Source organism: Linepithema humile, chromosome 1 (genome assembly GCF_040581485.1).
Source record: "Linepithema humile isolate Giens D197 chromosome 1, Lhum_UNIL_v1.0, whole genome shotgun sequence".
In the NCBI taxonomy this organism is placed as follows: Eukaryota; Metazoa; Arthropoda; class Insecta; order Hymenoptera; family Formicidae; genus Linepithema; species Linepithema humile.
The window spans coordinates 20,375,159-20,387,213 of NC_090128.1; the positions used below are offsets into that span (position 1 = coordinate 20,375,159).

Below are 12,055 nucleotides of genomic sequence, written 5' to 3' on the forward strand. Positions count from 1 at the left end.
GATGTTCTATAGTTTCAGATGTAGACGGAACATCTGTTTTACAGATAATACATTGTGAAGAGTATTGGTTTAAATATTTGAAATACTTCCATCGTATTAGTTTCTTCTTTTCTTCGTCTTCCAAAATTTCTTTATGTATTTGTATATGTTTTTTGAAGTTTGACGGGTCTTTATATAGATATGTATTTTTGCAAGACTTGCATTTCGCTTTGAAATCCGACACTTTTGTATAATATTCCCACACATTTTTGTTAGTTATAATTGTTGGAGACATTGTGTCCGTTTGAAGTGACTGGACGAGTGTAACTAAATACAATACACAGTGATGGCAGAAGTGTACACTGCGGTTTCTACACACCAACAGAGAGAGCCGTTTACATGTGATGTGCAGAGCGTTTCGGTCAAACCTAACTAACAATTATCAAAACACGCGGTAATATCTCATGCCAAGTATTATTGTCAGTAAAAGAGACGGTACAATGCATTCTTTACACGAATATATTTTGTGAGAAATAATGCACAATTAATATATTATATGTATATGTATTTTTAATATGCATCACGTAAAACTTCTAAAATTAGGAGGTTTATATTAAAAAAATTTATGTATTTTTTTGAAGTTATTTATACTTTCCTAAATGCAGTTGATATACCGATTGCAGAAATAAATAGATATGATTGACTGATTGTATTTAAAAATTATTATTATAATGCATTTATCCATCTGATTTATTTTGAAATATGGCATTAATGTCGATCTTTTTGTGCAAGAAATAATTTTGTGCCCCGGATTATTGGTTTGCATTTTGTTTTCATTACTCTATTTTTAATTGCTCAATAACAACAGTTTTTAATGTTTTAAATTTAATTTTGCAGATTCGTAAAATAGAGAATATTTTAATATTTTATAATATTTCTGTTAAGAAGCACACTTTAAGAGTTATTTGTCTGCGTATAAAAATAATTTTGGCATTTTTTTAACAATACTAGAACAATACAGGTGCGCGCTATGCGCGCGTACTTATTATGATAATTTAATAATTATGAAATCTAGATATTTTGATAAAATTTTTTTTTACATTTCGAGACTTTCGAGATTTTCGATACATTCGAGTATCGATCTTTTATGCTTTTTTTTAGAGTGGAAATAATGCATCAATGTGTTTGACATGAATCTTATATGCATTGAAATTATCAATTTATTATTCACAAAAACTAAATTGACAGATGCAAGAGTAAATGAGCTTTTATAGTTTGTTTATGCAGCGAATACATTTTAACGGTTATAACGTAATGCATTATGCATGCGTTGCGCATGAGTATGATGGAAAAATGCGTGCGTTGCTTATCTATTTGCTTTAAGGGAGACACGCAAACGGCCGATCATTACCTCATCGCTAGGGTCGCCCTTGAATATCTGAACGAGATAATTAATCCTGTCGCGAATGATAAATGGCGTGCTTAACCTCGGGACACCTTGTTAGACCAGAGTAGGTACTGATGCTGGTAATGAAGGCGGTATTTGAAATTAATATGTTTTGTCCGAAATGCCGGCAATTATTTTGCTGCATGCACGTAATCGTTAAATATAATTACAGCTATTTTTCGATTCTTCAGATCCTCTAAAATTAAATTTTCTTATCTTTACGAAATATAAAAATTTGCATCGTTATATTGAATCTTGTTTCAATGATGATATTGTATACTATATTAGATTCAAATTTTCGAAACTTTTAAAATATATTTTATATCTCCGAATCAATTTTTTAATTTTGTCTTAAATAAATTAGATGCTTTGTTAAGGATGAATTGCAATTCAGTTTAATATTGAAATCAATATCTGAATGCACCTGAAAATCACCTTCGCTCTCGCAAATAGCCAGTTTCGATTTATCGTGTCGTGTCGCAAGATCATCGTAAGACAGCCGACCATTACCGCGCGACGGTGCATGATGATTGCGGATTACAGTAATTGAAATTAGAAGTCGTTTCCCAAGGCGATGCTGGGCCAGCGAGAGCGTTTATTTGAATTCACGCGAAACGGGAGCGCGGTCCCACGGCGGCGGATGACGCAGCGGCGACTTGAGGGGTCTCCCCGATACGATGGCGCCCCGCGTCCCGAGCGATGCAAGGTAAGGATCGATCGGTTTTGCATCGATAATGCCGCGGAATATCGTCGAGGCAAACTCGCGATTTGTATCCACGCATTGTCATCAGACTGATGATCTCGCCGCGCCGCGTAACCGCCAGCGATTTTCTCACGCTCGCTATATATGTTATATACGCGTGTGTACACATTTGCAATCTATTATACGTTACGTATATATGTTAAAGGCGGCTTAGGTATCGCTCTCGGGTAAATCGCTTACTTAGCGGGGGCGTGTTGCGACTTGGGCGAATCGCGATGAATGCGCGATACGGATCGATGCGGGCGTTCGTTTACGATTGTGCGAAAATTCCCCTTCTTTCACCTCGTGTGTGCGCGCGTACCTTATTATCGCATTCTTTTTTTCCCCGCTGTTTACTCTCTCTCTCTCCCACGTGTTGCTGCACGCTGTTTACGTTTTCTACTCCACTGATCACGCTTCCTCCGATCATTATTGAATTACGCAACGGCGAATTGAAATGTGTCCTGGGAACTTTCTGTTGCATTTCTCCCTTTTAATTTTCATCCTTTGTACTAAGCTCTTTCATCATTATATTGAGTATTGTATTTTTCTCACAATTTGATCGATTCTTTGGTACTATAAATCTTTAATTGAAAGAAATGAAATCTTACTGCGCATTATATTCGAAAAACAATGAACAATAGATGGTATTCAGTATAGATTTAACTTTCTTTTTTCAATTTATTAATAATTTTTTATTTCGATAAGTACTTTATGATATTTTATTTCAAGCCGAACTCTTTATGTAAAGTGGATACTATGTCCTCACAGTTTCTTGCTTTGCGCTCTCCTCATGCGTGAAACATTTTTCCGCGATCTTGCAAATCGGTCGCCATTACGGGAAGCGTACGATAAGCGAACAGCGAAAGTCGTTCTCTCGAGGAGTGGTGCTCTCGCTCTCAGCGACCCAGAACACAGATGTAGACGGCAATTCATACTTTCGCACCAAAGTGAGCTGCGCAAACTTGTCGCGTAAATCGCGCGCGTTGCAAGGCGCGTTGCACTAAAAACGACACAACCTTGTTGCATCGCGCATGCAGAAAACTGCTACAACGCAGCATCGTAAACCTCAATTTTCTTTCCTCGTCTTTTTACCATCCTCTTTTTCGCCTTTGTCATTCTTTCGCTCTTTGTCCGTCTTCGTCGGTGAATGGAATCAGTCAGCCTTTCTCTCTCTCTCTCGATCAGTTGGCAAGTAGAGCACGTCTATAAAAAATAAATGGCAACCAACCTTGCTTGCTTTGATTGCTATTGAACTCTAGAAGTCGCCGTAAACTTTTTAGATTACCTTTTTTCCGAACGCGGCGTGCGCTATTGATCTACGATAAAATCGCTCGCCGCTATCCGCCGATCGTCCCGAGTCGTCTAAGTGCAACATTAATGAGAGCGCGCAGGAATGCGTTTGCGATTATACCGCAATATTTACATTTACAGATTAAGATTAAAAGGAATAATTCGAGCCCATTTTACTGTGAAACTGGTTTCAATTTTATTATTGCGTTGAGAGTCCTTAATTCCGTACTTTTTAAATTTCTAGACAAGACGTTAGGCTATATTGTCGTTCCTGTACGAGTAATTATAATTTTGGAGATTTAAAAATACATAAATATATTAGAGATTTTTCGAAAATGTAGTATGTAGAATTTTTTTAATGTACTATATTAATTATTACAATCCGCTTTAACAAATAATTTAACGAAAAGTTGGAAACACGAATGTGAACTTCAAGTTTTAATATTTGCGGGCAACTTTCGCTTTGATTGCTACAGAAAAAAATTTGTAAATTGCGGCACATATTTCCGCTCTCTTTTCTCCGGTTTTACTATATCGTTAAACATTTATCGTCGTTTAATTCTACGTTAATATTCAAGTAGTAGTCTCGTTTCTGCTGTTCTCAATTAACGTTCGACATGATGGTCATGTTGCTACCCTAATCAGCGACGTCGTTTCCATAAAACCCGATATGCTCCGTAACTTTTTAGTGTCGTAGATTTCTTAGGCGAGTTCTTGTCGAGCTATCAAAATTACGAGCTCTTGTAAAAACTTGTCGCTATCGAGGCCAGCCGTTCAATTAAATTACTACGCCAGAAATACCTCCATCGTGTTGCACTTACGATTATCGGATTTTTAGATTATGCTTCTTGGTATTTGAGACGCGCTTCGCGTCGCAAGTCCCCCGATCGGGAAGGGTCCGTTCGCAATAGTTTGCGAAATAGGCCCATCCGGCGTTTACATAAGCGTTCCAATGCACGATCAATCTCGTCGGGCCGATCGATCGATCGCTCTCGACCGGGCGAGCGATCGATCAATCGGCAGCCAGGCGTTCGAAATCGCGGAGACCATTATCATACCGCGGCGGTCACTCTGACGTAATTATGATCCACGGAGCAGCGGCCATTGTCGGCCATTCTGCAAGAAACCGTCTGGTATTTTAATTATCAATCAGTTCGATCCGGTGAATGTAGTGCGCGCGAAACGGCAGGGCGTCCCTCGAGTCGTAATTAAATTTGGACTATTCGAAAGGATATCCGAAAGGAGTATTCGACAGGACACATAACGCAGGACACTGCTTCAATTGTTGTCATAAGAATGAAATTAAAAATTAGTATTATAAAGATGTCAGTATCACAACTTGAGCTACTTTTCTTCTGCGGATTCTTTTATGCTTGTCGCGAAAGAAGCAGTATTTGCATTGAAACTTTATTTCCACCTTATTATCATATTTTATGGTTTTTTTATTGTTAGTAAAAATACTCTCAAAGAGTTGTTGTAAATGGCTGATATCGCGAATTTTATGATCCGATTGCGGGGTCTTAATTCACTTAATGGTGAATGATAACGGCCGCCTACGCGACAAAATGGAGGTCAACGATTTGCGTGTTTGCCAGACGATGCATTGAAACATCTTTGAGCCCCGCGGGCGGGTATTCGCGACCTCGAAGAGGCCGATATTTCGCGGCGTGTATGTTGCCGCATTATTTATAGAACGCACGAGCGAGGATACGCGCGCGCGCGGATCGACACGGATTCTTCTTCAGGTATGAAAATATAATTGTAGGTTGTGTGCAGGTGAAAAAGGGCGAGAAAAGGCACCACGCCTTGATAAGCGCTTAATAAACGACGGTCGAATTCCTTCTAACATGAGGCATTGCGCTGCCTTTTATGCTATTTCTTGATATATGTAGTATTCTAGATTTTTTTCGTCTTTGTTTTTCGGATCTGTTGAAAAAAGCAGAGTAGATTTTTTTTCAGCAAAAAGTCAATTGTTAAATGAGAAATAAAACTTTGTTCTTTATTTTCGTCTTTAAAACTAGATTGTAATTGGATTTTAAGTTCTTGAAGTTTTTTAGATTTTTAATCGGTTATAAATTGAAAACTAAGGGCAACTTTGTTAAGGAGAAGTTACTCCCAACCTGATCAAAGATATTGTAGATGAAAGGAAATCTAGAGAACATAAGATACGGAATACATTCCGTATACAGAGAGCGCGTTTCTCGAAGGACAATCGCGGCCCGCGGCGCGGCGAGTGATATCGAAAAATGTTTATCGCCGAATATTTCGTATCTCGATTATTTATAGACGCGTGTGCGCACGGCAAGACTCGTAAATCTGCAGGTATTTTTACGCAACCGGGATTATAATTATGGGATACTTCGAGCCGCAGAAAAGGCGCCGGCGATTGTGCATGCTGTTCGCTGCATACGCTGATAGCGACTCCGCGGCAAGTGCATCGCGCGCAAAACAAATGACGTTGGAATCTTTATGACCAAACGGTAATCCGCATCTCTCATTTCTTAACCGGCTACGACAAATGCATCCGTTTCGGTTATCCGGCTAATGTGCTTGATATAAACATATTATCAGAAGTAAGATGAGTACATCAGAGCGTTACTCTTATGAATTTTTTTTTCTACACGCAAATTTTATACACGTAAAAAGGTTTTTTATTTGATATAAAGTTTTTTTTTTACTTGCATATAAAAATTGAGAAAATCTTTAAAAACTTTACTTTGGTAACTAAATATTGGCACAAATAATTTATTCTTTATTTGAAAATATGTATGAATTGTACTAAATACAGGTTTACAAAACAAAATAAAGTATGATTCGCTTGATAGGATAATATTTCCATGATTCACTTTCTTGTTTGATCGTGCATTCGACGCTTATTTTTTTTAATTTCAGTGGAGCGTATAATTGTGGAGACAATTGTGAATCGCGGTAGTTGCAATTGCTTTCAAGATAACGCATGTACTAAATTACGCGTGAAAGAAATCATCTCGGAAATGATAGCACACTCATCGAGCATTCCGGTTTTTCGTAAGAAAGCGAGCACTTTCCGCTTTTGAAGCGAGGCGCAAAATCGACAGATGAATTTCACGGATCAATTATTCGCGGCGATCTCGGTGGACTTAGTTGAAAGTGAAAATGTATCGTCAAGAATGCATCGTTGTGCGCGTACGTTCGGTACATCAGAGACTACGTGGTGGCCTTGAACCGCCCACCTGTGCTCGAGCACGAGCGTTACGGTCGGATTATCTGATCGTAATAACGGGACGAGTACGCCAATCGGCGATGGGCTTTAATTGCGACGAATTGTAGGCTCGACTACATCGTCTTTCGGCTTGCTCGGACGAATTTAAGGGCGCAATCTTAGTCCGGCAGAGCAGTCCCACTGATTTTGCGCTGTAATCATTGTAATTATCTTAAAAGGAACATTTAGAAATGAGCTGTCATTTTTTGCGAATTAGATGCTTTAGTGGATATAGTAATTCAATAATCTATTTATGATACATTTGATTGAATGTTGTGTATGGAAGTAGACCTATTATATACGATATGAATTATCTGCTAATGTCATGTTCTAATCATCGAAGTTTTTGGCATTTTAAAAATAAATTGTATTCAATATAAATATTTTTTATTTTAATTTAATTAATTATACGTCATGTTTGTTTATTACTCTTATTATACTTCTATTGCAATTTTTTTGATTGTTTTAGAATACTAATTAAATAGATGCCATGATTTCGATGTTAATTTACACACGTTATTAAATTAATTTTTAAAGTTGTGTAACAATAGAGACATTATAACAAAATGTTTTTCACTTTTCTCATCTTGGTGCTTCGCATTTTCTCGTGAGGTTTCGCCCAACCGCAAAAAGTTCCAATGTGAAGTCGAATTGCAAGGAACGTTATTGTACGATCTTCGTGAATGCTCTCACCGCAAATTCCAATGTAACTGCTAAGCTGTCCGTTCGACTTCTATCATCAAAATATCAATCGCCAATGGCCATTTTCGATCATTTTCTTATTACGCGCGTGCTCCGCGGGATAAGTTGATACTTTAATAAGATTAGTGTTCAGCAATTCGATATTGAATTGTACGTCAATGAAATGTCAAATCTTCACCAACAGCTTGAAATAATTTTGAATCGATGCCGATGAATGCCAAATTACGAAATGAAACTTATTATAATTATTTTATTTACCATTACTTATGTTTCTTTGTTTCTTTAAAAATTTTTACATAATTGTTTTAAATATAAAAATGGATAATTCTTAATTTTGAGAATAAACTTTATTTTAGTACAACATAAATTTATTTTACGCAATAAAACAATTTGAAAATTAAAAGATCAATTGCATCGTTACAATTTTTATCATTAGTTTAAAAACCAAGATAAAATTTTCAGTTCTATTCTTTATCTGCGGACATACTTGATACAATCGTTGTGCAATCCCCGTTCGTTTAGCGCTATGAGCAGGAATGTGCAATCTGCCGGTGGTGCGATCGTATCTATTCGGCATAAGGGAGGCATGATTTACGGGTGGCACGGCAGCGACTATCGAATTTCGCTGCTGTTCCCTTTGGCTCACCTTTCCTCTTTCCCACTGAGCAGACTGATTTAACCTCGATGTCTATTACGATCCGCACGATACGTTTTCATAAAGTATACGCCAGGTCGAGAATTGGAATTGCTTAGGCTTCAACTTGGATAATTAACACGGTATTAAGAGTTATCTCTGTAGATCCATCGAGGATCCTTTTCCCCTTGAGTCTTTCTCTTCTTCCACGAGCTTCGGTATTCGCCTAGCGTGAGTTATGGCCTTCTCTCACGCCAGGTCGCGTTCCTCGCGCGAGCGCGAAAAAGCGAACGTCTCACGCACCCGGCGGTCGTAACGCTATTGCCGTTTAAGTAGTCGCGTGAGTTCACCATTCATAACGTTTACCTCATGCTGGCGTAAGTAACGAGGATAAAACTGTCAATTGATTAGGGGTTGTCGACCTGAATTTCACAGTATTGCATTTACCTAACAAGCACTTTTATTATCTCTAATTTTTATATAAAATGAGCTAAATATTAAACTCTTGATGTGATTTTATATGCCTTCATTTACAATTGCTTACCATTTTATCATGATTAACAAAAATACTTTTATTCTTTTTGGTTTTTCTATTACTCTCTTCTCTCCCTTAAAGATATATTATGTTTATTTTACGTGAAGTTTTTTTTACGAAATATTATTTAGTAATTATCAATTTTATTTTTATCGTAGCGTTGCTCGACACAGTAATATAATTTCCGCCGTTTACAATATTTCGTAAGGGTTTAAAGAACCTATAATTTTTTCACCAGATTTACAAGTTATGATTATTTTTCACAAAGGTTTAACTTCCGTACGTTTCCAGCGCGATTCGAACGATTTTAAAAGATTCGACATGGTCTATTTTGAATTAGTCGCGGTGAATAGCGCACGCCACAAGTTACCGCGCTCACGCTTTTTCCTACTCGGTAATGTCTTTATTACCATGAAACTACTGGGCTTTTTAATTATTTATAGGCCGTAAGCGCCACTCAAAAGACACGATTCGTATTTTAATGTTACGTTGCAGATCGAGCATAAAACTTAAAAATTTCGCATGCTCTTGCAATCTCTTAAAGATTCTAGGGTTGATTACATATATGTACATCAGACTAGTATTAGATACTGGCGAGATACAGATCCAGTACCGAAAAACGAGTTTTACGTTTCGGTACTGGCATAGTACAAAACCAGTATTAAAATAACAATGGTTTAGTACTAACCCATTATCTAAATCAGTATTGAATAATGGTACTGAAATGGTATACTGCCGGTAAATTTACGGTACTGTATCTGTACAAAAATTAGTAAAAGAAAATGTCAAATGTCAAGTACCGAGACGGTATACTGCCGGTAAATTCAAGGTACTGTGCCCGTACTGGAATTGGCAAAAAGAGAGCGTTGAATGCCAGTACCGAAATGGTACATTGCCGGTAGTTTTTTTTGTACTATACCTGTACAAAAATTAGTAAAAGAAATGTCAAATTACAGTACCGAAACGGTATACTGCCGGTAATTTCAAGGTACTGTGCCCGTACTGGAATTGGCAAAAGAAGAGCGTTGAATGCCAGTACCGAAATGGTACAATGCCGGTAAATTTTTTAGCACTAAAATTGGCAAAAGAAGAACATCGAATACTTAGTATACATCATAGGAGGCAGTGTCAAAGAGTATAACCGTTGTATATTTTAATGTGACAGAAAGTGAAACTATATTCTAGTCCATTGCGTTATTAACAAAACGGATAAACTTAGTAAAAAAGAATTATATTTCTTTACGAAAAAGGAGAGCCTTGAATAATTGGCCGAGAAACGGAGTAATAACAGTTATTGTGAGTGATAATTCTGTTATTTATCATTTTTACTAGTTGTTAAATTCTCTCTTTTTTTTGTATTATAGAAAATAATTTTTTAATTGCAATTATATCAATTTCATAACTCATAATTACAGCTATATCCAGTGGTAAACATTGAATAGAAAATGCTGAAAAAGAAGTAATTTTACACCAAAAAATATCAAGATTTAAAGAAACTAAAGACTATATCATCATCATCGTTATTATCAAGATGAAATGAATCCAGTTTCTGCTTTAAAACAGATTATTGAACTTACATTACCGATATCTATATTAGATGATTTTAATATTTTGGATGCTTCAATGGACGTTGAGGTCTTGGTAATTAATTTTTTTAGATTGTTTTAATATTTTATTTAATAAATAAAATATTTTATATTAATTATTAATTGATATATTTTATAATGTAATTAATTTATAATGTAATTAATTTATTTTATATGTGTATAATAAATAATTCTAATAATAATACTGTAATTTAATTTAATTATCGCACACAAAATTGATACTAATTATTGGAAATTGATACTGATCTTAAACATTGTTACAGTATTGAGAATCAGTATTGATTTTTGATACTATAATAGTATTTGAAAACAGAACAGATATTTAATACTGTTACTGTATTGGGGATTGGTATTGATTTTTAGTACTATTATGTTGAGAATCGGTACTGATTTAATACCGTAACAATAATGGAAATCGGTACCGTAACAATAATAAAAATCGGTACTGCAGCAATACTGGAATTCTGTACCAAAGTAGTACTGTAATTCGAGTCTTGGCCCAATTCTATCATCCCAGTATTTCTCCAGTATCACATCAGTACTGGCATCTAGTAACGCGCCAATACTCAGTACCAGAAATCGGTACTGGGCCATTATCTCGCCGGTAGTCATTTCCCACATTGTAAGATTGTAACACTGTAGATCTCGGCAATAACCAGTTTCTAATAAACGCGCGGCTCGGGGATCGTGAAAAATCGCTCGAGTGCTCATACGTTCATACGAGAATTAGTATATTTTGAGCGCAGAATGCAAATTGAATTGGGTCCGCTCGATATATCAGGATAATAATTCCGGCTGTGTAAATTCAACCGGCCGGGAGTGTCCATTGATAGCTAACCCGTTATTTTGATCTCCCGGCTCGAGATCGTCGATATCGTAAATCGCGAGATCTCTCGCTCGCGGCGGATTCCATTTTTGGTGACCACACCGCGAGCGCGAGGACGATTTCCTTCCAACGCGTTAACTTTTATGGGCATCGTTACGAATCGCCAAATCGTGGACGGCGGCGGCAGATACGTCGGCGCGTGAATTACGTGTCGGTCAATCCTTTCAGCCTTCGGCTATACTTATTCCTACTACGGGATGTATGCCTTTTAAACGCCGCGAAAACGTTGCGCGCGCGCGTCCATGCGTGAAAATCGCAGCTGCGCACCAAAGATTCATAATACTTTCCGCTGTATCGCATTTTCATAAAAGGGCAATAGAATGCGCGATAATGTAAGATGTAACCGCGATGGAGTAAAATATCGTTTTTTAATATCGTTTTAGAATAAAATTTATTGTTTGATTCGGTATTTCTGGAATGCGCGCGTAGAATATTCCTTTTCCTTTAAATTCACAATCACATCGTGGGTCATTAAATATACTTCTTTTTATCGGTTTTCACTTTATACATAACATACGATGTCTTCCGTGACTCATGGAAAATTCTCGGTGTCAGATTAACGTCGAGGAAACATTTTCGCAACACAAAATATGTATAAAGCATTATTGGATTTTCGTAAAGATCGGGTATTTCCTCGAAATAATCGCATATATCAGTCTTCATTCATTTCTGTTCCTTGCGAAGAGAGCTTGAGCGACAAAGTCTAAACGGATATTAGAAACCGAACTTTCGACATCCTTCATTTCAAACCATTCGATACTTGTGCGGAGGAGACGGGCAAATTTCAGGTACGATCCTCGGCGACCCGTGGTGATCTCGCTCCTCTCGCTCGCCGAGCGCAAATCGCGCGCATTCCGCACGGCTCCGCGTCATTAGCGTCCCGCGCCCGGGGCGCTCTCCTCTCTCGAGAGACGATCCCGAGACTTTCGCGTGCTTGTCCGTCGTATTCGCTCTCCGTTGAGCATGAACGCCCCGGAGACGTGATCGTG

At 37.4% G+C, this 12,055-nt stretch overlaps 1 protein-coding gene across 1 annotated transcript in view; it reads left to right on the top strand.

The window, feature by feature from the left end:
- Nucleotides 1-12,055, top strand: part of LOC105675641 (uncharacterized) — a 237,926-nt gene that overhangs the window by 86,593 nt on the left and 139,278 nt on the right. The gene's annotated exons all lie outside the window — the stretch shown is intronic.